At 24.4% G+C, this 20,876-nt stretch overlaps 1 protein-coding gene across 1 annotated transcript in view; it reads right to left on the bottom strand.

The window, feature by feature from the left end:
* The window catches only part of LOC132930988 (inactive rhomboid protein 1), a 62,450-nt gene that overhangs the window by 30,644 nt on the left and 10,930 nt on the right, over positions 1 to 20,876 (bottom strand). Inside the window, 1 exon segment of the mRNA XM_060997145.1 lies at positions 7,773 to 7,908. The gene's annotated coding sequence lies outside the window, so the exon portion shown is untranslated.

Raw genomic sequence — 20,876 nt, 5'->3', positions numbered from 1 at the left:
TGTAGTGTTCAATGAAAGTTAAATTTATTCGTTATTTTTACTTTTTGTCATTTGTAATAATAATTTACGGTTCATTCCTCGCGACACTACGCGAAAGTTTCAATTCACCACCTGTGTTGCTGCATCATCCAAATACCCACTAACTCATCTATCCTCTTAGTTTTCATCCGTGTTTTTACCGTCGCAAGCGGTTTTTAATAATTATTATCATATTACGATGATGGTTTCTCACTAAGTTTTCAACAGAGGATCATCTACTCACGCCACCTAGTCTGTTCCGCCCAATTGTTACTGAGTATTTCTCTTTATTTTTTACTGTGCAACAAACACGCACGCGAATCCGAATTTCCAGTATTATTGAATAGAACCCGGCCAGGATCCTGAGGATCCTCAATGTTATCTGGGAGGTATGATTAACAATTCGAAAAACAATCACCGAGTGTTTGGTCTCTTGATTGATAAATGCAAGTATATCATAATTATTATTATTAATTACTTTGGATATTTGGCTGGAACGCTATTATATTATTATTATTAAAAGTAGTGTTAAAAAAAAACAAAAAACAAAAAAAATCAGAGACGATCTTTATGACGTTTCATCGTTCTCATTATATATACATCTTTTTGCCTCTGCGTTATGATTTTTATTTTTTTTTCTGTTTAAATTTACGCCCGTTTGGCTTCTTTGGTATCAAATTAATTGTTTTCTAATTAAATAAATATATTTCTACCCGTTATTTTGCTGTGAGTTATTTTATTTTTATTATTACTATTATGAATTATTCTTATTGTTTGATGTAATATGTTCCAAACACACATTTCATAAAAATTACACAACACTTTAGCCCTTTAGCGAGTTTGCTCAAAAACGGCAAGCAACCACATGTTTTTTGGTTACGAGTGCTACTTTTGCAGATAAAGCGTAAGGTCACAAGATACTAAGAGGTGTCTGGATATTTCCAATATTACTTCTAATTCTTTTCGTATTTTCAATAATTAGTTAATACAATCTTAATTCCGAGAGGTTAAGTAGGAGTTTCCTATTTAATACACAGGAGATTTCTCTCTTTATTTAAAGTATTGGTGAGAAAATAAGGTACGTGATATATTCTAAGAAGGTCGGGTGTTTCCTTAGTGTGCTATTCTAACAATTATTATTTATTTTTTTTTTTTATGTAGAAACGTACCATTTATTTTAAATGTAGGTTACTATATGTTTATAGTATATTAAATTATTAATAAACTATGGCTCTTGCAAGGTTAATGGCTTCGATACTGGGAGAAAAGTGCACATTATACTATATAACCACTGTTTTACCTAGTTAGAACTTTTTTGATCGTACAGTTAAAGTATTATATTTAGTTAGTATAAATATTTATTTTAAATGTTAATAAATTAATTTGAGCTTTAACTGAAAACTTAAATAAATGTAGAATATTATTTCTGATTAAATAAGGTTAACACAAAATAGACTTCAATAACATTTTAAAATAAAAGTTTAGTATTTACTACTAAAACACTGCCGATATTCAGTAAATAATTTAAAAAAAATATTTACTTCGGAACTCAGAAGTAATTTAAAAAAAATGGTTAATTCTTTAATTACATTTTAACTGTATATACAATGTACATTTTACACTATTCGTATATTATAAAGTAGATTAATTTAACAGTTGGAAAGGAATATTTTATCAAAATAGCCGTATAAATAGTCCATAATGTGCACGCTTTACAAGTTTAAATTTATTATTGTATTTTTTTACATATCATAATATATATCTAGGTACGTTTAAAAAAATAGGAGTTTCATAAAACTTTAAATAAACCATTAAAATTTGATTCTTTAATAGAATTATTTATTAAGTACCAAATATTTTAGATATTTTATTTTTACATGTATAATAAAAAATATGTACCAAGGTTATCATGTTTAAAAAAAAATGATTTTTTTTCGTTCTATTAAATCTTTTTTTTTTTTCATATTGAATATCAAATACATAGAACTTAACTATTTATTTTACAGGTTATTCATGTTCACGTTCACTTATATAATATTAGTACTAAAATCGAGAGTTAAGTCTTAAGCGCATTTGTAATATATTTAAAAATATTTTGTACAACGACTGAATATTATTGATAGTATTTTTTTATTAGTTTTCTTATTTTATGTACCTACCTTACTAAAATTATAATAATTTTAAATTTTATAAGCTAGTAATTTATTTATATATTTTTGTATAAATTTATTATGTTTAGTTATGTTTCACATCCCAAGAATAAATAATTAATATTTCCGAGTTTAAAACAATATAAATTTAAAACTTTTGGTTAATTGAGTACAAAATATATTTTATATTGTTATAAATAAACATTTGAAAACCTATTTCCAAAAATATATTTTTCATATTTATCTAATTTTTAGGACAATTTATTAGTTCATAAAGAACGTAAAAATAAAATTTTAAATTTATTATTATTATTAGTATACTTTTGGTATACAATTTTGGTACATATTTGAATATGTATTGGAACGGAATAAATATAAATTAATGTTATTATAATTTTAAATTACAGTACATGTATAATAGTATACATGAATACACCCATTAATATATATATTTCATCTAATTAAGTCCTTAAAATAGTTGTTTATTAATGCTTTAGTATATTAGGTATACATATATTATAGGTGTATAAAGTTATTAAGTTGTACGATAATCAATAGTATAAATAATTTTATTTTTTTTATAAACCAAGGAAATGTATTTTCGTAACGATTGTAATTTAAATTGTGTTCAAGAAAACAGAGTATTTTTACTATTATTATTAAAATTACCCTGAGATATTAAGTTAGGTCATGGTTAATTTAAAACGTACATATTAATTAATAAACCACTACTATATTGCTATGCATTATTGATTTGTAAAAGGACTTTCATTATTTTATAAAAATCCAAATTAATTTTCACAAATATTTTCAATTCACTGAGCATAATGTCATTAAGTGCTCGGGAATGTTTGGGATACAGCGATAATATTATTATTGAACGAGATATTTCCGATAATTAATCGAAAACCTGATGTTGGTACTATAGCTAGATCACAATGGATGTAATATAGGATTTTATTTCGTATTTTATTCATGATTTTACACATTTATAAGTTATAAAAGCACACTTTTAATTATATCAATATTTATAATATTTTAATTATTGATATTTATATAATGTTTTTGTAGGTTTAATTTAAAATAAATAAATACAATTCGTTATATTTATTGACATTTATTATGCTAGGTACGGTAATGCATTTCACTATTGTCTGTTAATTAAAAATTAAAACAGTAAAGAGTTTGAAATGTCTGTCAGACTAAACCAAATTATAAAAGAATATTTTCATTTTTAAATTAATTTTAAATTTTAATTAATCATAATCTTGTTTTTAAAGCTTAAAATGTATTATATATATTATCTAAATATTATATTACTTATATAATATCATATTTTGCTTAATTTTGTTGTTATTGTTCATTGTTATAATTTCTCTGAGTAAATGTTTCTTTTATTTATTAACTAATTAATATTACTTACAAAAAAAAAATTAAATGAAACTGTTATCAAATTGTTGATGTTCATTAAAATTTGGTTTATAATTTAATAAGACTTTAAATCTATTATTTATTGTTTAATGACTATTGTTTTTTTGTGAGTTTTCTCGAAAAATTAAAAATATGTTTAAACATTAGAATATAAATATTATTACAAGTCTAATGCAGACTAATCGACCTCTATAAATAATCGTTAGTATATTTAATTATAGTAAGTCATATTATGGTTTTTATATTTTTAAATTATGTTACATATATAACGCTAATATTCTCACATCTTTAATTTAAAAATAATAGAATGCTAAAAAATGAATATTATAATTGATGCCAACAATGTATATTTCATGAGATATTAATTTTAATTTACATGCGTACACAGAGAGTCCTATGAGCACTACAAGAATTTAATAATTTAAAGATGTCGTGATGGGTTAATGTAAATTCCATTATCCCACTATTTTAAATTAGTAATACTAATGAGACACCACCTGTAATCTGTATACATTATGTTCATATAATTCTAAAATAGAATAATTTTCATTAGGTAGAACATTTTATTAATTATTTATTTTAATCTTAATGTATGTCTGATGACGATTACTTATATCATATTTGTAAAACGTTATCTAAATAGATATAGATTGTTTATGATAATTAAATTAATTTTTAGTACGTAATTTTTATATAAAAATTTTTTAATCATGATTTGTTAGATATTTAAACTTTATTTAAACGTATAATATTTGTTTTTAATTTTAAATTCTGAAGCAAAATATTTTGTTGAAATAATGTTGAGAATTTATTAATATTGAATAATTAATCTATTTAGTTAATAATTTATTAGAACACATTTTAATTTTAGTTATTTTGTGAATGTAATTAAATTATCTATCTAACTTTTTTATAGTTACCTATAGGAAAACTAAAATTTGTGTAATTTCTATCACAATGATGTAAAAACGTTTATTCTAAAATAAAAAATATATCTACTGGGAAAATTGTTTATAATAAACTATTATTTATATTTACCTATCAAAATAAACTTAAATAAAAATTTGTTCAAAATGTAATTATATTTAACTTTTTGACGAAAAGTTTACTATTTGATTAATATTTATAATGAAGACTAATCTGTTTTAATAGATTCAGGAAATTATATAGTATTGAAAGCTGAAATATTATTTTATCAGAAAGTACGATTTAGAAACTAAATGACTGAATAAATTATGCTTCATAAAATCATTTACAATATATACATAATATATCTAAAAATGTATTTCACAGTGAACTACAAACATTATGATTTTTCATAATCTTTAATGTTAGAATATATTAATAGTAAATATTCTTTGAAACAAACGAATACTTTAATTCTACATTAAATGCAAAAAGTTTATAGGTGTTGTATACAATTTATAATATTATAAAACTGTATTGTAAATTGTTATCTTACAAACAGTAGATTTATTATAAATTGTAAAAGAATATAAATTATAGAGAATACTTTTGAATATTTATATGACGTACCGATAAATATAGTAGATAAAACATATGCAGTAATTTTCAGTTAGAATTTAAAATTTATTTTTATTTTTAAAAACATAATTTAAGTAGAAAAGTAAAATAATAGACTACATTAGCATCCAGAACATAATAAACATTTAAGAATAAAAATGTAATATTTTATTTTCTCGTTATTTTCTATTATTTATCAAAAACGTACTCATATAATAGTAGGTAATATTAAAATAAATCCCAACTAACCTATATAGCGGAATTAAATTCTGAATAGAGATTGTCTAAATTACTTTTTTTTAATATAGTATAAAAAATTGAATTTTTTAAAATTATTTTATAAGTCTTTTTGATTTTTTTAACTTTTAATAAAATTGTTTATTGAAATAAAAAAAATCAAAGACATTATTGAAGTTAATAAAAGCTATACATAATAATTTAATTTAATTACACAAAAATAGACACTCATGCACGGTGATTATTTTATTTTTTCAGCCATAATATTTTATGAATATTTTTACTGGTTTTATTTCATAGATAGAATATATTTTTATTTTTGACAATAAAACATTTTATAATTAAGTGTTTTCACCAGAATTATAGCATGTAATACAATTGGTATTATGAATTAAAATTAATAATATCTCAAGTATGAAAACTTAGTTAAATATTATACTATGTAAACTTTATACAATTTGATCAAAATGTGTTAACACATTGCCCGTTTAAAAAAAAATCTTAATGAAAAATAAATAATGTTACTATAGATTCAGTAGTACAAGATATTAATTGACATAGTGAGTGTGTAATGAATATTTTCCATGATATCATTTCAGAAAATCGAAATCACTTTTTGAGCTATACAGTATTTTTTTTTTTTTGTCATTTAATGTGTATAGAAAAGCAACTTTATATACAATCTATGTTATAAAACCTTTCCCCTGTGACCCATTCAGATTAAGTACCTAGCTTGCTCGGATAAATTGCTCATTCGCAACAATAACCTGACCTACTTATTTTATTTTAAAATGGATAAATTATCTAATACATTAAAACAATATTTTGAAATAACAAAGTTAGTTTAAGAATACATAATTGTATTTACTATTTAAAATTAGTAACTATATAATCAGTTTGTTGATAAATATATATAATTTTATTCATTGAAACATTTAAAAAAAAAATATATATATATATATTGGATTAATTTATGTTTTTATTATTATTATATAATACCTACATAGTTATTGTTATTATATTCGCAAGAAATTTTTTCTTTATATTTTCAAAAAATATTTTAGAACAAGTTGAAAACGAAGATTGGGTATTAAGCTCTTGTTTTGATCACCCTAGACCAGAAATTAGAATAAATGGTTTTAAAAAAATTCCAAATGGAGATCAGTTTATTATAATACAATTTTTATTTTTAATGCTATTAATTTAATTAAAATTAATTATGAATTAAAGATTAATGTAATTGATTAAATAGAGAAATTATAATGAAATAAATCCCTGGTATTAGTAAGTTACCTGATATTAAATTGTTAAATCTTAATGATTAAAACTAAATAAGTTATAAAAATATCATTTATAATATATTTATTTAAATACGAGTAAATACATTAAAAATAACGTTATTAAATAATATAAATTCGCTTAAATTAAAATATAAAACCTTTATAAAATTATTAGCGGTAATTAGTGATTTAGTTTTCAATTCTTAATTAATATTGACTATATACTTAGCTTTTTTTATTTTTAAAAAAATCAGTTATTTTTAATTTATTAATTAAACTTAAATTATAGATTAATAAAGTAAAAAAAACAAATGGTATTTAACTATAGTGACGCCAGAATATTGGATTGAGGGGGACACATTTTCTTCGGTTAAATAGCTTGAAAATGTATTAGAAAGTTTGTATTAATGTATTATTAGTATTAAGTTATTTTTATAACAATTTATAATTAATAAAATATTATTGGCACAATTTTTTTTTTTTAATAAACATTTAAAGTGATAAAATATTGACTAAATTCATCAAAATCATGGACATTTTGAAAATCATTTTGTAATTAAAATTTAAAATTTAAATAATTTTAAATACATATATAGGCTAAATATAATTTTAACCAATTAACTAATTTAATTATGTTTACTTAATTGTTTTTGAATTTTGCATAATTCCATAAAAAGTATTTTGAGTACATATTTGAATACTTAATACTTGATTTTTGGAACGTAGACCGCGAGTATTTAGTAATAACATAACATTACAAACATATTATAATTTTTTGGGCTAAATAAAGATATACAAATATTTTTTTAGGTTTAAAAGACTTTTATATTTTTACAAAAAATTATCAAGTACCTATTTAAAATATTACATGTGCTAACAACATATGCATAATATAAAAAAAAGTATTATTTTATTACTAATTGATACTCAATGTGTAAAAACTGAAAAGAATAATTATAAAAATGAATGGTTTAACTATGTTGCAGGAATAAATGTTATTTTATTTTATTTAGATAAATATATTATAATTTGTTATATTATATCAAAGCTTCCAAAAGTTTTTGGTTCTTTAAAAACGTTTTCGATATTTAGATTTAGATAAATTCTAAAAATCTAATACATTTTTACTGACCTTGTATTTTTCAGCTGATATTCTCCATGTGAAAAAGAAATGATGTTATCACTGGATGCGTTTGAGTACACAGTGCCAGCTCTACTGAATTAAAATCGTCATGTTTATAAACACGTGAATTCGGTTCTCAAGACACCTGTAAATAATTAAAAATTAAAAATTACTTTATATTCATAAATAATATAATTGGTATACGAAGTAAATACAAGTTAGTTCAATAATAATAGTTATACAATTTTTATATTATGTGTATATAATAGTTATTTATTTAATTATTTTATTTTGATTTTAAAACATCAGATGTTTATAATACATAGATTTGTGTACGTAAATAATATAAGCTCCATAGGAAATCTACGTTTTGTAAATGTATTCAAATAGTATAAATTGATTTATGAACAATGTATGAACATTTTTTAAAAATATTAAAGAATTTCCAAGTCATTATTTTTATAACGTTTTAAAAAATGCATATAATATTAAATTAAGTTCAGTTTGTTAAAGGACTTGATTATGTATGAACTATGCTGATAGTTAATTTCAGTAGCGCTGTTTATTTATGTAACTGCGCAAACAGTATAAAGTACTTGAAAATCTGACAAAGTAATATTTTTTCGAGTATTTAAAAATAATTATACCAATCTACTTAAATTCTACAGTGCATTATATTTTATTGTATATGTTTTCTAATCAATTTTAAAAATAATTACAATCTGATGGCTATACAATAGATAATGAGTATTATAAAAACGTTTCCATACATATGGTACCAGGTAAATTTCAATTATTTGAAAAGTTTTTAAAACGTAGTTTTGTTGTGAGGTATTAGTGTATTTCAATCAAATGCAAATGCTTTTTCAATTGAATTTCAGACCAATTCAAACACCACATTTTTTTATTTTATAAAACTTGATACAAATAATCTAAGATTTCAAGTGAACATAGAACTAGAGAAGATATATAACTATCTTTGACCAAACCAACCGTTTACATGTTTATTTGTATAAAAAAACAGTAGGAGAGAGAACAATACTATGTAGGTATATTCCTCGTTTCAATAAACTCTGTACCTATAGGATTATTAGTATTAATTTTCAAACAATTATAAATGATTACCATTCTGCGTACATTATTGTATTTTATCCTTACTCTATTTCTTTGATATATTTTGCAGCTATGTTATGTTGTTATGTTTTGATAATGGTAACATTAAAAACTAATCATCACTAATTACAGGTGACTAAAATCAAGACACAGTGTTTTACATTATTACTAGGTACATGACAACGAATAGTAATGTTGACAAGGAGGACGATTGGACTTGCACCGATATAAAAATAATTTAGTTACCTATGAAAAGATTATTACGATACGATAAACTTATCCGTGCCAGTTTTCACAAAATATGTATATTTTATGTTATATACATCTATTATTTTATAATATGCATTCAATCATGTATAAATAAATAATTCGAATATTTTTTTAATTATATTTTTGTCATCAGTTGTATTTTCCATTGTTTGATGATTTATATATTATTAAATAACCGTTAACGGAAAAATGAAGAGTTTGCCCCTAACGAAAATGTCATAAAAATAATGAAAGTACCTATCCGAAATACGGTCAGCATCAACCCTTCAAATGGTAATTCTACTTTGGTTAATTATAAAGCAATAACTTTGAAACTTTCTGTATAAAATATCTCAAAGTTTTAAGTACTATTGTTATACTAATAGTAATTATAATTTTTCAATATTAAATCAAACCACTATCCAAAAACAATATAACTGATGTTCGAACAGTATTGTTTTTGTAAGAAGATTGTAGCGAGAAAAAATGTATAAAAACAATAGCGTTCGATTTAATTTGTATGCTATGTCTGTAATAGTGATATTCAATAATTTCTTGTGATCAAAACGTCATGATTATTTATCTAGATTAATAGTTAAGAGTACCGTTGTAAATTTTGTAATGGTGATTAGTGATTATAATTCTGATTACAAGGGAATATGTTTAAATTAATTAACTTCCGTCAAAATTATTCATGCATTGATTAATTTTATAATATATCTGTTTAATATTACCGAACAAATAGTTTGATGTTACTTTTTTCCATAACTATAATTAGTAGTATTAGTATAAAGTGTACGCACGTGTTTATTGTTTCGTATGAAAGCATAACGTTTTATTATAAATAAAATATATTATTTAAGAAACAAAATTAGTGGTTAAAAAAAACAATGTAAACCTTAACGTTAAGAACTTTTGTTTTTAAAGTGATTAGATCAATAAAAAAATATAGATATTATTTTTTATTAATATTAATATGCTATTCAAATAGACAAAATATTAATTTAGATTGCTATAATAAATTTATATAAATAATAAAATAATGTAAAAATATATTATTGAAATAATTAAAATAAATAATTGTTATTAATAACAATTGTTGATGAATTAAAAACATATTCTTTTTACCAGAATAATATCTATATAATGGATAAAAGTTTATATTATCTATATTGAAGTTGAACTTATATTATTTGTGATGTTTTGGTAATTTGTTAATAAATAACTGTACAAAACTGGCTCAGAGAAAACACTAACTAAACTCTAAATGGTTTTGTTTTATTAACATACTTAGAACAGTACATTAAGTACATTCGTTGATTTACGCACATAGTACTAAAAACGTATACAATGGTTAATGGTTATGAATAGTTAATTTACAACAAAATAAATATATCTAATATAAAAAAAAAAACTATATTTACGAGTTATATAAATGACGAAGATGTATTAAAATACTTACTTAAAAAATCAATACTACAATTCGTGTAGTTGTATTATTATATTGACAAATTGAAAACTAGCTTTGCTTCTTAATGAATTTAGTTTTAGGAAGGTTAGTTTAACTAGCATGGTATTACGCTGAATTATAATGTTTAACTTTTGATGTCTGTATAAAATATAAATCCGAATGCAATTAATCATCGCATTCTAAAAGCAAATAGAGTATGTTTTCAACTTTTTACAGCTAGCGCTCATACTTTTTGTTCTCTTGATAAATGTTTACAGCTTGATAACAGCGACCTAAAGTAAATTATATAGACATACACACTTTAATGTCCGACATCCAATCAATCGCATGTTATATTATAGGTTAAGAAACTTTTAAAGGACGTTTGCCAACATGAAGTATGTTTAGCGAAAAAACGCATAATATTAGAATAAAAAGTTTCCTATTGTGGAATTTTAAATAAATCAAATAACAATATCAAAAAACTGAAATATTTCGAAACAGTATATTATGTTATTTATACCATCCCGACCAAAAGAAACATTTATTTTTAATACACAAATTATTACGTCAACTATGTAAAACATCTTATTTCATTAGAAAAATAAAAATTAACCGCTGTCAAGTATTTAAAAAAAACTATAACACTGATATTTTTTATGGTAATAATGTTTATGAATATTCAAGTTTTGATATATGACATATACTACGCGTTTCGATACTTGTAATATTGGTTGTTATATTATGAAACCGTAGTCAATGTGTTCTTGCGATACCATAAAATTTGAGTTTAAAAATATATAAACGGTCAATTGAAATAATTGATCCCGTTCATAATTGTAACAAGGGTAATTCGCTGAATTAGACTGTGAAACGTTATTTTATTAGACTTATGCAATTTAAAATATGATTAATAAATGTTTATTATTGGTTATCGAGTTTACGTTTAAGTTAAAATACTTAAATGTAAAACTTAAATTAACCGTATAATTGGAATAATTTTGAGATTTTAGTTGTATGATATTAACTAAACTAAAACCAATGCAAAATTAATTATGTATTTATTTTGAACGTCTCTAATAAGATGCAGCAAAATGTGATGTTCTTTAACACGAGTTTTGCATTTTTAATTTCAATTTAATTTAATGTTAAAATACTAAAATTAGAATTTATATTCAGCGGATAGGTTAATTAAATTTAAACTTTAAATTTATGTCCATATAACATTATATATGACTACCATAATTAAAATTCATCACATATTTTCTAATCATAGTTTTACGAAACTATAAAAGCTCAATATTTTTTTATTTATTTTGCTTAAAACATTACAAGGCACAAAATTTGAATACAAAATATTATAATTTAATAACTGAAATGTTTAAAATTAAACTTTTAAACTATTTCATAGTAGTATTTTATAAACAGCTTAAAAAATAGGCCGATGTACGTCATAAAATATTATTTTTAAATTTATTTGTTATTCCTTATACAAATTTAATTCATAAGAAATTTCGTTTTAATTAAAAGTTGCTTACACCCTATAGGCTATAATTTTAACTAAATATTTATTTCAAAAATCGTTACTAACAATGCTTTGCAGAACTTTTTATTATTAAAATTTATAGCACTTGAAAAGCTGAGTTTTATTCATTTTGATTTTTGAATGTTAATAATTTATCATTGCTTTCAAATGTATAATAATAGTAGAGTCAACTATATGGTTTAACGGAGAAACGGTGAGACGAATGAAAAAAACACCCGATCTTTATACATATTATACTATTGTATCGTTACATTTTTCTTGTCATTTAAACGTCCAATACAATGAATAATAATGTTAATTTTAATAAAAAAAGTTTGATATAATTTTTGGTCAAGTAAGAATACAAGTTTGATTATTTTAATTTATTTGATTTTAAATAAAATAGCTGACATTTTTTAAACACTAAACTTTCTTGGACAAGAATAAATGTATTACATGAAATAGTAAAATAATATTCAATAGTTAAAAAAAAAAAAAAATACTTTATTTATGATTACTATTAATAATGCATTTTACAATATCGATAAAAAAAAATATTCACTGTAACAATACGCAGCACGAATAACAACGCACCTATTAATTTTTAGAGAATTAAACGAGTTTATTAATGACGAGTAGATATTGAGTGGTTTAAAATGGCAATCATATAAATAATGAACGTCTCCGTATCGATACTTATTGAAAAATACAAAAAGAAAGAAAAAGGAAAAACAGAAATCATAAATTCTTTTTCTTTTCTACTTTTATAATAATACAATCGCCGTCGCATAACGCGACCTATATACAATAAATAATAGAGTCATTCGAATTGCTCATTCGTTTCGTTTACGATAAAACATTTTAACATCGCCTGTACATAAATTATACAATAATAATAAACAAATTATTTTTGATACTGAGCGTTCGAATAATGTAGTCGGACGTCTATGCGTACACGGCGGTCGTCTATGAATAGTAATATCTTATGAAATATAATTATGAATGTATATCCGGAATATTGCGTTGTCGCAAAACCGACAATTTAACGGGGGTGTGTTTCAGACCAATCTCGGAGACAAACGTACCATATATCGAAGAGCGATAATAGCTTGCATCGCATATTATATTATATATACGGGCCGTTGCCCACTTGCCCTACCCTATGTCACTCAATCACTCCCACGCTATTCGCACTACGCATATACTATAACGTTGCAGACATAGGTTTGAGGATGATGGGTGGGAGGGGGGGTTGGGTTACTGGTGTGCATCACCTCCCGCGATATTGTTTAACCATTAATAAAAGCTAATAAAATAGTTAAGGGCCCCGAGTCAGAGGTCTGTATTTATTTATACCTTTTACGTTGTTATTAAAATAAAATTTTTTTCCGAGTGTGTGAAAAAAAATTAATATCGAAATTCGTGTTATTACACGATATTATGATACAACGTAAAGGACGTGTTATATTTTACATTTAAGTTTTACACCCATCGTCTACAATAAGGAGAAGTCTCGTGACCCAAAACCGTTTGGAATCATTAGTTCTAATTTCTTCTATTCGCAGATCGATAAATACCTATAGTTTCAAACGGTTGTTTTGATTTAATAATGACGCGTCTGTCATCGTATTAAACGATTTCATATTATATCGATATTTGTTTTATATTATATAATTATAATATACGGCTAATGTCAAACGTTTAAGACAATAATCGTACGAAAAAAAACATGTATTCGTAGGTGCACGATAATTTTTTTTTAACATTTTACATAATAATATTGTCTCGATAGTAGAGAGAGAGCCCCAAATATAAAGAAAGGGTGAAAAAATAATACCGCGCGGGCAGTGCCTATAGAATTCTGGTCGCGCACGCCTACCATACATCATACATATATTTATATATAATATGACCGAGTACTTCGTCGGTCGCGGGCAAAGGCGTTTAGTGGCTGTTTATCGTAAAGTTTCCTTTTTTTTTTTTTCAAAGGGGGAGAGGGCGAGGCAGAACAAACACACGCGCACAGTGCGGCAACAGCGCGACTATAATATACAGTGGCAAAACTTCGCGGCCGAGGTGGTAAACCGACGAGAGACCGGCGGCGGCGGCGGGCGTGTACGCAGCTTCGGTCCTTTTGCGCGCTGCCTGTCTGATCAGCCGTAGAAGCGTAGGCGTTTTCCGGACACGCCGGTCGATTTTTTCTCTCTTTCACTCCGCCACCGCCGCGCTACCCTCCCGCGTGGGCCACCAACTCTTCGCTCATCCCGCCCGTAATACTTTTGCTGCCACCACGTTTTAACGGATCTCTTCCCCCCGTCCGACACGCCGCGTTATAATATATACGAAAATATAAGGACTACTTGGCGTATTATACAGAGTGTCATTGCGGCAGTGACGTGTTGTTCGCCTCCGTTTAATCCATTTTTTTCTCGGTTTTTTCGTTGTTTTTTTCCCCTATATTTTATTTTTATTTTTTCGTCGTCGCGAAGAGGTCATGTCCCGGTCCACATCACTCTATACATGATTATATTATTTTATAATATTATATACAAGGTGCATTTTTACGACGATCGCATTTTCTCGGTCAATTTTTTCTGTACCGTTTTTCAAAGTGTAATGACGTTTTGTTGACCAGAGATGGACGTTTTTATTTTATTATTATTATAATCATTATTTAATAACTTAGGACTAGCCTCGGGGGATAAAACGTCACGATCTACTCTGAATACTTACACAGTTTTGTAAAAAAACAAAATTAACTTATCGACCTAACTCTGAATAAATAAATTTTACTATTATAATTACTATTTTTTTGAAATATTTTATACATTTTTTAAGCAACAATTTTTAATCTTAATTTTCTTACCTATAAATAAATAATATTTTACTGAAAATATACCAACATTATGTATACCAACCATTCCAACTAACAGTTTATTAATATTTTATAAACGTTTAATGTTTAACTCTGAGAAATAGTGCTGTAAAAATACACAGGTTATCTAAAACTCTTGTATTTAAACTTTTATTCATAGATAAACTTTAATCGGGTTTTAAACTTGCCCCGGGCAATAGATGCATTTATATTAAATACTATGTTTAAATTCAACTACGTTTAAAGTGGTAAAATAGTATCTACGCATGCTTGTGAATAATACATTTATGGTTCTAACATTTATAAAGTACTTAAGTATTAAAGTTCAACATTTTTGAAAAATTATTACGTTTTCTTTATAATATATCTGAACAAAAAATGAAAGCTGTGGTTTAAAAATAAACACAAACCTAAAGAATTCATCATCGTGATCTTAGATATTTGATTTTTCTCTGACACACTGCAATCAATTACACATCACGCAACAATACTATTTGAACGAATAAATTTGTTTAGATTTTCATAATTTACACGGTGCAAAAAATCATGGTTTGAAATAAACAGCACTGGTATACATTAGTATATTATACCTTAGCTATACTTTACTTAATATTATTTTTACGTTTAGATTTTTGGCAAAGATACCAGGCCAGCGACGTTGCGACTCAGCGCTGCCGTTTTATCGCGAAAGTTCACGCACCAGTGGCCCAATTCCAATGAAAAAAAACCGAGGGTGTTGAAGCCCCTTATTTTTTTTGGTTAGGTCATAAATGGTAAAAATTATGAGTGTGCTATTTTAAAAACTAAGGGTGCTAATAACTCCTACACCCTTTTCCAATTTGTGTCTATGTCGTGCATGCAGTTGACGATTTGTGAATAAATGGCGCTCGCACATTATAACGTGTACCTATATATGTACTGTACACGTGCAGCGCGAATTTCTCACGGTACTAAAAACGTTTTTACCCCCGATCGACGGCTGAACAATGGCAGGATAACTACACAACGTACACACACACACACACACACACACACATACACTGATTGTACCGCAGCCGCCGCCCCTGTCGAAGTTATCGACTTTTCCGACGAGAATATTATACGCGTAATTAGCGCTCGTTTATATAATATATATACCTATATATATATATATATATATGTGTGTGTGTGTATGTGTGTAAAGACATGTCCTATTCCGTATGTATATAATATATTGCAAGAACGGTCCCACTCGACAACGCGCATACGTCGATCCACTCAAAACGTTTTGTAATCCTTATTATTACTGTGCGTACGGTCGCATACGATCCACATGGAATATGAAAATTGAATAATATAGGTACATACGCGATATTTTTTTCGACGTCATTATTATAATATATTACGCCGAACAGACGGCGACACGATCGGGAAACGCACAGTTGATAATAATATAATAGGACTTCGCGCCGGGGCCAACATTATATAGGCGGTACATATTTACATTATTATAATACAATATCATACGAATCGATTACCGCGTGTAAAGTGAATATTATATACAGGATGATTTACCAAGCATCATGCTCACTCCTATTTTCCCCCTTAAATAACGTATTTATTTAAATTGTGATTTATGGAATTTTTAAGTATTTTTCATACCCTATTTACAAAATAATTAGGTTTTTTCTAAACAATTTAATAAGTGTCTTGCTATGATACATGACTTAATTTCTCTCAAATGAAAATCACTATATTTTACTATATTTTACAAATGATTATTTTTAAGGAATTATGAAACGGAAATATGGGGTGAGTAATATCAGTGAATCACTCAGTTATACCTATATTATAATGTACTGAGAAATTACAACAACACGATCAAGTGATAAAAATATAATATATAGTGTTATGAGTATTGTACTATAGTGCGGAACACCTATATAACAATATTACAGGGTAAGAAAACTGCTGTTAGATGATTATGTAAAATACTAAAATTTATTATTTTTCTATTATTATTATTACCATTTAAAGCTCAACTTTTGAATATATTACATTGAAAGGTATTTTATTTTTGATTTAAAACAGTAAACTACATTTTTGGTTCGAAAGATTTTTTTTAATAATATTGAACTTAAGTCAACATGAAAATAAGGGGGTTTATCACGCCAAAAAAAAAAGCAGTCACTATTATTTTTTTTTAACTCAAATAACGTTAATTTGTCAATAAAACCCACACGGTTGAATCACAGTGATAAAAATCCTACGGGAATTGATTGGCCGTCTGTTATGTATGAAGAAGGATGAGCATTATATCGTGGAACTGACGGGTTTTAGTTTCAATACGAAAACGTACCTACCTATAGGTACTGCAGTTGTATGTGTGTGACACTTACGATTGATTTTCGCCATCCTGCTGTGTTCAATGTTTCTGTATGATATTATTTACCCAGTTACGGTTGAATAAAACAAAAATGTACGTCAGATGTTTATTTTTACCTTTTAAATTAAAACCGTTAAAGTTTATAAAATAAACATTTTTTTGTTTTTAATAACAGGATATAACAAGATATAAACGAATACACACACAAACACACACACTCACACACACCACACATAATAAATCATTATAAGTGATTACATTTGTTTTTCTTTATTTTTAAGTATAATTATATTTTTATTAACCCATATACGTATATGGTAATAATTTCAATAAATGTTTATTATTTAATAAAATATATTAATATAGGTTTAATAATATTTTTTTTTATTGCATTTTGAATAATATAATATAATGCAAATCTTTATAAACTTAAATCATTGGTCAATCATAAAATCATTTTTGATAGACACTACTCTATACTTATAATCGTATGTCAGTAATTATCAAAAAATATAATTTTATTTATTTAAACATATTTGGTAACTTATGATAATTAATTTTCAGATTTTAATGTGTTAGAAACCATAAAATAATGCTAAAAAAAATAGAAAGAAATGCCCTAAAAAAATGTATTTAAACTGCAGTATTGTTCAAAACATGTCCCATTTATTTTTACGTTTTTGGTTTTATTAATGTATAATTTTTATTTGATTATTTAAAATATTTGAAAAATTTGAATGGATGCATCGACGATGGTTTTGAATGTTGAACGATGTAAGCACAACTTTTGAGGATGAATTACTCAATGTTGACTGATCAAAATGTATAATTAAGTTTATATTAAATACCTACTACGTTTGTTTGAGTACCTAATGCATGATAAAGACACAATAAACGTCTCAAAATCATAAATAGAGCGATTGGAATATGATAAATGGTCGGAACAAAATTTCTTGATCAAAAATTTTGAATTACCAATAATTTTATATTTTTATACATTATCTGTAATACGAGTAAGGTATAATACGATGTAATATTGTATATGTATACTAATCCATATCACATATCTACCTACACATTATAACAGAATATATTACGCGCGAATAATATTATTATTTGTGTCTTTCATTTATTTATTTAATTCCATAAGTCAATATTAAGTTGTAATGCATATAGTGCATACTATATGGAGGGAATTGTATTTTCTTCATATGATAAAAATCTAAAGAACATATATTATACATTATCCACGTATAAAAATATGTAAAATATGTCACATGCATAATTTTCCAGTCGTAGTTTTATACATGTATTTTTTATATTGTATATACATCATAATCAGCTTCCGTTTTTCAAATACACGTATTCCATTCGCCTGATTGTTTATAATGAAATTCTTTTTCTTATGTATTCTGATATATTTTATGGTTTTAATCATCTCAAAGATGTAAATAGTTTTTGTATTCCTTTCAGAAAATTATGAAAATGTTTTCCATTATAGATTGTTAATTAGTTAAAAAAGAAAAACTGATCTAATACTGTGCGATAAGGTTATTTCTTTTTTGTATAACATATTATCGTCCTATAAAAACTAAACATAAAAATTGATTGTTATTTATAAAGTATTTTTTGTGTTATTATAGTTTCATCGAGCAATACATAATAATAATTTTATATCATGGAAAATAATATAAATATTTATTAAACTAATATTGTAAATAATAAAAACAAAAATAAAAATGTATTATTTATTATAAATATTTTTAACATTTTAAATTTAAAAAAATGTGATACAGATGTACTTTTTTTAACCATTGCGTAGTGTTTAAAATTTAAAATCAATGATAAACTAAAATGTATTCAAAATATGATCTAAACCACTATTTTATAATAATTGTCAAAAATTAATTTATTCCATTTTATTACTATTATTTTCTAGTTTTTGGCGAATATTTTCAAAATTTGTATTACAATTAATTATGATGTATTTCAAATTGCATATTTGTTAGTTCTGAATTTTGACTAATACAGAGCAGCTATAAATTATAATTCAATAGATAAATATTAATTATTTATTAAGTTCAAAGTAGAAATTGCCTTTAAAAAAAATAATGAGATAAAAATAAAATTCTTGGCTAATTAAAGTTATATAAAAAATCACTTAGTCATTTACGTTGAAAAATATATTGGAAGAATAAATATTTTGGTGATTTAATTTTAATTTTAAACACAAATAATATTATATATTTCATAAGTATACTGTGTATCAGTAAATGATAAAAAATGTCAAAAGCTTAAGACCGTTATTTAAATGTTAAATTATAGGTTAATCCAGTTCTAATTATATAAAATGTATTTGAAATGTAAATAAGGATTACAGTGGTAGTAATACAATATTATATTTAATACACGATGATAAAATTTCATAAAAGATCCGTCATCAATTGTCTAATATTTTTGTGTTTGATAGATTCAGTTAGTATTCAATATATTAAATATAATTTCGTCAGACTGAGTATTTAAAGTGTTTTATTTATTCTAATTTACAATTAAGAATAATTATTCGAATTAATATTAATGGTATTTATTGCGAAATATAACAATATTATTTGTTGGTATTAGGGCAAAACAAATAAAAAAGAAATAAAAATCTTGAAATACCATTAAATTTTTAAAGCCTTAACATTTGTACAGATTCCTAAGTTTCCTAAATAAATAAAAATATATTGATTAATATAATCAGAAACATATTTATATAAATACTTTTATTTTATAAGCTTAATAATAAAAATATTTCAAAATTCAGCTAACGTTTATAAATAATATAACACAACTTAATACTTAATATTCTATAAACTATAATTTTTTTATGTGACGTAAAGAAAAAATATATTATTTAACGACTTAAGTTAAATAACTTTTATCATTTATTAATTAAAATTAAATAAATAAAAAAAGTAACTTACACTAGTTAAAGAAGTTCCCCAGAGAGTAAATTTGCAATCAAATTGGTGAGACTAATGATGTATAATGTATAATATATCCAATTAATAATAAAACAAATCAAAACTATTAAATGGAAGAAACTTTACTCGGAATATTGAATGCAAAGTATCTGAGAATTGGCTGAGATACAAACAATAATAACCATTATATAATTATATGTATTTATGATTTCCTTATGTTATATTATATAAAATAGTTTAAGTACAAACATCAATTATTAATAACTTAAAATACTGCATAATATGTTGTTTAAATATGATTCGTTTATTTTTATAATATAGAGATTAAAATCAAAACAAATCTGTTTATAGGATAAAGGTAGTGTTTTTTTTTTTAAATTTAGTAATTACATTTTTGTGCTTGTGCAATAATATAGTTATACCTGTTTTAGTTAAAATGTAATATATATACTTTACAAAATTATTTATGTATTATATAGAGTTTAATATTTATCAAATATAGGTAATCGTATTATATTTAAATATAACTGTTGGTATATTTTCATATTTGTCATAGTAGAGTATAAACAT

The sequence above is a fragment of the Rhopalosiphum padi genome, chromosome 4, assembly GCF_020882245.1.
Source record: "Rhopalosiphum padi isolate XX-2018 chromosome 4, ASM2088224v1, whole genome shotgun sequence".
Taxonomy (NCBI): domain Eukaryota; kingdom Metazoa; phylum Arthropoda; class Insecta; order Hemiptera; family Aphididae; genus Rhopalosiphum; species Rhopalosiphum padi.
The sequence above is the reverse complement of the archived record's forward strand: the minus strand, read 5'-3'. Positions and strand labels throughout refer to the sequence as shown.